The sequence below is a fragment of the Amphiura filiformis genome, chromosome 16 (assembly GCF_039555335.1).
Source record: "Amphiura filiformis chromosome 16, Afil_fr2py, whole genome shotgun sequence".
NCBI lineage: Eukaryota > Metazoa > Echinodermata > Ophiuroidea > Amphilepidida > Amphiuridae > Amphiura > Amphiura filiformis.
This window is the reverse complement of record NC_092643.1, coordinates 48747608-48754055: the sequence shown is the minus strand read 5'-3', so window position 1 is coordinate 48754055 and position 6448 is coordinate 48747608.

The window sequence follows — 6448 nt, the reverse complement described above, 5'->3', positions numbered from 1 at the left end:
TGCAAAAATTTATTTCAAAATGGCGAAATAACGTAAAATTCAATTTGAACACGAATTAGGCGAAATAGGGTATGCTTGAATTTTTAGCAAAAATGTGCAAAAATTTTCCAATTTTTTTGTGTTTCCCCAGTAGAACTTATGATGTAGAACACATTAACAAGAAAAAAAATAAAATTTTTGCAAAAATTTATTTCAAAATGGCGAAATAACGTAAAATGCAATTTGAACACGAATTAGGCGAAATAGGGTTGTGCTTGAATTTGTAGCAAAAATGTGCATAAGAATTCCAATTTTTTTGTGTTTCCCCAGTAGAACTTATGACGTATATGGCAAGCCAAGGGGTCCAAAAGCGTGGAACAGCTACGCGTAGCTTCTTTCTCGTTACGAGCAGCTGTTTGACCAATCAAAATAGTCCAATTTAATCACGTGGTTGGGTCGTTAGCTGCGCGTAGTATAGTTATAGGTATCCTCTTTCACAATTATTATCTTGTAATTAATTTACGGAATTAGCATAGATAACGAACGGGTAAAGGAGGCCAAATCACAGCACGTGTCAAGAGAACATGTTGCTAATGCCTGGCTAAAATGACACAAAGCATATTTATTTAGTGTTTCCAAGTTTACACCGTGTTTAATAGCAAGTAACTTTATACTCGGGCTGTATTAGCGGTGCAGGGGATATGAAGGTCAAACAACAACTACTACTGATGTAAAGCGCTGTGTAAAGATATTGCAGGGAAAGCGATATCACATGCCACTGTGTAAATATGGAGAGAGTAAAATGGGTCATTTTTTTCGGAACGGGGGGTTCCTAAATTTACAAAAAGTCGGCGTCAATAAAATTGCGGCCCTCACTATTTCGGCATCAAAATGTTATGACCCCCGACTCCCACCACCGATACACCTTACCCCCTAGACAGGCTAAAATTCTATTGAAATCAGTCTTTTTTGAATACAATAAACACACTATCTGTAGTCATCTTGTGACTCCTACATTTTGTCATTATCAATTTATGACCCCGTCCCCTTATTTTTCTTTCCAAAAAGTATGACCCCTATATTTGGGATCCCCTTCCGAAGAAAATGATAGCCCCCAAAATATAGAACAATCATCATTCTGTTCAGATATTACTTTAATAGCACCTATACCATTTTTTGCTGATATACTACAGATATTTTCATTTACAAAAATTAACAACGTAATATTTGTGAGAGAGGATGTTTACATCAGCTCCACGTGTTTAAAACCGCGAATCTGATTGGTTAATAAGCTGCACGTAACGAGAAAGAAGCTACGCGTAGCAGTTCCACGCTTTTGGACCCCTTGGCTTGCCATAGACGTAGAACACATTAACAAGAAAAAAAATTTTTTGCAAAAACTTATTTCAAAATGGCGAAATAACGTAAAATGCAATTTGAACACGAATTAGGCGAAATAGGGTATGCTTGAATTTGTAGCAAAAATGTGCAAAAATTTTCCAATTTTTTTGTGTTTCCCCAGTAGAACTTATGATGTAGAACACATTAACAAGAAAAAAAAATTAAAATTTTTGCAAAAATTTATTTCAAAATGGCGAAATAACGTAAAATGCAATTTGAACACGAATTAGGCGAAATAGGGTTGTGCTTGAATTTTTAGCAAAAATGTGCATAAGAATTCCAATTTTTTTGTGTTTTCCCAGTAGAACTTATGATGTAGAACACATTGACAATAAAAAAAATTAAAATTTTTGCAAAAACTTATTTCAAAATGGCGAAATAACGTAAAATGCAATTTGAACACGAATTAGGCGAAATAGGGTATGCTTGAATTTTTAGCAAAAATGTGCATAAGAATTCCAATTTTTTTGTGTTTCCCCAGTAGAACTTATGACGTAGAACACATTGACAAGAAGAAAATTAAAATTTTTGCAAAAACTTATTTCAAAATGGCGAAATAACGTAAAATGCAATTTGAACACGAATTAGTCGAAATAGGGTATGCTTGAATTTTTAGCAAAATGTGCAAAAAATTCCAATTTTTTGTGTTTTCCCAGTAGAACTTATGATGTAGAACACATTAAAAAGAAAAAAAATTAAAATTTTTGCGAAAATTTATTTCAAAATGGCGAAATAACGTAAAATGCAATTTGAACACGAATTAGGCGAAATAGGGTTGTGCTTGAATTTTTAGCAAAAATGTGCATAAGAATTCCATTTTTTTGTGTTTTCCCAGTAGAACTTATGATGTAGAACACATTGACAATAAAAAAATTAAAATTTTTGCAAAAACTTATTTCAAAATGGCGAAATAACGTAAAATGCAATTTGAACACGAATTAGGCGAAATAGGGTATGCTTGAATTTTTAGCAAAAATGTGCATAAGAATTATAATTTTTTGTGTTTCCCCAGTAGAACTTATGATGTACAACACATTGACAAGAAAAAAAATTAAAATTTTGGCAAAAACTTATTTCAAAATGGCGAAATAACGCAAAATGCAATTTGAACACGAATTAGGCGAAATAGGGTATGCTTGAATTTTTAGCAAAAATGTACAAAAATTTTCCAATTTTTTTGTGTTTCCCCAGTAGAACTTATGACGTAGAACACATTAACAAGAAAAAAATTAAAATTTTTGCAAAAACATATTTCAAAATGGAGAAATAACGTAAAATGCAATTTGAACACGAATTAGGCGAAATAGGGTATGCTTGAATTTTAGCAAAAATGTGCAAAAATTTTCCAATTTTTTTGTGTTTCCCCAGTAGAACTTATGATGTAGAACACATTAACAAGAAAAAATTAAAATTTTTGCAAAAATTTATTTCAAAATGGCGAAATAACGTATAATGCAATTTGAACACGAATTAGGCGAAATAGGGTATGCTTGAATTTTTAGCAAAACTTTGCAAAAATTTTTCAATTTTTTGTGTTTCCCCAGTAGAACTTATGATGTAGAACACATTAACAAGAAAAAAATTAAAAGTTTTGCAAAAATTTATTTCAAAATGGCGAAATAACGTAAAATGCAATTTGAACACGAATTAGGCGAAATAGGGTATGCTTGAATTTTTAGCAAAAATGTGCATAAGAATTCCAATTTTTTTGTGTTTCCCCAGTAGAACTTATGACGTAGAACACATTGACAAGAAGAAAATTAAAATTTTTGCAAAAACTTATTTCAAAATGGCGAAATAACGTAAAATGCAATTTGAACACGAATTAGTCGAAATAGGGTATGCTTGAATTTTTAGCAAAATGTGCAAAAATTTTCCAATTTTTTTGTTTTCCCCAGTAGAACTTATGATGTAGAACACATTAAAAAGAAAAAAATTAAAATTTTTGTGAAAATTTATTTCAAAATGGCGAAATAACGTAATATGCAATTTGAACACGAATTAGGCGAAATAGGGTATGCTTGAATTTGTAGCAAAAATGTGCAAAAATTTTCCAATTTTTTTGTGTTTCCCCAGTAGAACTTATGATGTAGAACACATTAACAAGAAAAAAAATTAAAATTTTTGCAAAAATTTATTTCAAAATGGCGAAATAACGTAAAATGCAATTTGAACACGAATTAGGCGAAATAGGGTTGTGCTTGAATTTTTAGCAAAAATGTGCATAAGAATTCCATTTTTTGTGTTTTCCCAGTAGAACTTATGATGTAGAACACATTGACAATAAAAAATTAAAATTTTTGCAAAAACTTATTTCAAAATGGCGAAATAACGTAAAATGCAATTTGAACACGAATTAGGCGAAATAGGGTATGCTTGAATTTTTAGCAAAAATGTGCATACAAATTCCAATTTTTTGTGTTTCCCCAGTAGAACTTATGATGCAGAACACATTGACAAGAAAAAAATTAAAATTTTTGTAAAAACGTATTTCAAATTGGCGAAATAACGTAAAATGCAATTTGAACACGAATTAGGCGAAATAGGGTATGCTTGAATTTTTAGCAAAAATGTGGAAACAAATTCCAATTTTTTGTGTTTTCCGAGTAGAACTTATGATATAGAACACATTGACAAGAAAAAAAAATTTTGCAATCAGTTACTTCAAAATGACGAAATAACGTAAAATGCAATTTGAATACGAATTAGGCGAAATAGGGTATGCTTGAATTTTTAACAAAAATGTGGAAACAAATTCAATTTTTTTTGTGTTTCCCCAGTAGAACTTATAATATAGAACACATTGACAAGAAAAAAAATTAATTTTTTGCAATCAGTTACTTCAAAGTGGCGAAATAACGTAAAATGCAATTTGAACACGAATTAGGCGAAATAGGGTATGCTTGAATTTTTAGCAAAAATGTGGAAACAAATTCCAATTTTTTTGTGTTTCCCCAGTAGAACTTATGATATAGAACACATTGACAAGAAAAAAAAAAAATTTTTGCAATCAGTTACTTCAAAATGACGAAATAACGTAAAATGCAATTTGAATACGAATTAGGCGAAATAGGGTATGCTTGAATTTTTAGCAAAAATGTGGAAACAAATTCAAATTTTTTTGTGTTTCCCCAGTAGAACTTATGATGTAGAACACATTGACAAGAAAAAAAATTAATTTTTTTGCAATCAGTTACTTCAAAGTGGCGAAATAACGTAAAATGCAATTTGAACACGAATTAGGCGAAATAGGGTATGCTTGAATTTTTGGCAAAAATGTGGAAACAAATTCCAATTTTTTTGTCTTTCCCCAGTAGAACTTATGATGTAGAACACATTGACAAGAAAAAAAATTAAAATTTTTGCAATCACTATTTTCAAAATGCTTGAATTTTAGCAAAAATGTGGAAACAAATTCCAATTTTTTTGTTTTCCCAGTAGAACTTATGATGTAGAACACATTAAAAAGAAAAAAATTAAAATTTTTGTGAAAATTTATGGCGAAATAACGTAAAATGCAATTTGAACTTTTTAGCAAAAATGTGTAACTATTTTCCAATTTTTTGTGTTTCCCCAGTAGAACTTATGATGTAGAACACATTAACTAGAAAAAAAATTAAAATTTTGCAAAAACTTATTTCAAAATGGCGAAATGACGTAAAATGCAATTTGAACACGAATTAGTCGAAATAGGGTATGCTTGAATTTTTAGCAAAAATGTGCAAAAAAATTCCAATTTTTTTGTGTTTTCCCAGTAGAACTTATGATGTAGAACACATTAAAAAGAAAAAATTAAAATTTTTGTGAAATTTTATGGCGAAATAACGTAAAATGCAATTTGAACTTTTTAGCAAAAATGTGTAACTATTTTCCAATTTTTTTGTGTTTCCCCAGTAGAACTTATGATGTAGAACACATTAACTAGAAAAAAATTAAAATTTTGCAAAAATTTATTTCAAAATGGCGAAATAACGTAAAATGCAATTTGAACACGAATTAGGCGAAATAGGGTATGCTTGAATTTTTAGCAAAAATGTGGAAACAAATTCCAATTTTTTTGTGTTTTCCGAGTAGAACTTATGATATAGAACACATTGACAAAAAAAAAATTAAAATGCAATCAGTTATTTCAAAATGACGAAATAACGTAAAATGCAATTTGAATACGAATTAGGCGAAATAGGGTATGCTTGAATTTTTAGCAAAAATGTGCTAAACAAATTCCAATTTTTTTGTGTTTCCCCAGTAGAACTTATGATGTAGAACACATTGACAAGAAAAAAAATTAATTTTTTTGCAATCAGTTACTTCAAAGTGGCGAAATAACGTAAAATGCAATTTGAACACGAATTAGGCGAAATAGGGTATGCTTGAATTTTTGGCAAAAATGTGAAAAAATTTTTCATTTTTTTGTATTTCCCAGTAGAACTTATGATGTAGAACACATTGACAAGAAAAAAAATTAAAATTTTGCAATCACTATTTTCAAAATGGCGAAATAACGTAAAATGCAATTTGAACACGAATTAGGCGAAATAGGGTATACTTGAATTTTTAGCAAAAAATGTGGAAACAAATTCCATTTTTTGTGTGTTTCCCCAGTAGAACTTATGATGTAGAACACATTGAGAAGAAAAAAAATTAAAAGTTTTGAAATCACTTATTTCAAAATGGCGAAATAAAGTAAAATGCAATTTAAACACGAATTAGGCGAAATAGGGTATGCTTGAATTTTTAGCAAAAATGTGCAAAAATTTTCAATTTTTTTGTGTTTCCCCAGTAGAACTTATGATGTAGAACACATTGTCAAGAAAAAAAATTAAAAGTTTTGAAATCACTTATTTCAAAATGGCGAAATAAAGTAAAATGTAATTTAAACACGAATTAGGCGAAATAGGGTATGCTTGAATTTTTAGCAAAAATGTGCAAAAATTTTCCAATTTTTGTGTGTTTCCCCAGTAGAACTTATGATGCTGAACACATTAACAAGAAAAAAAATTGAAATTTTTGCAAAAATTTATTTCAAAATGGCGAAATAACGTAAAATGCAATTTGAACACGAATTAGG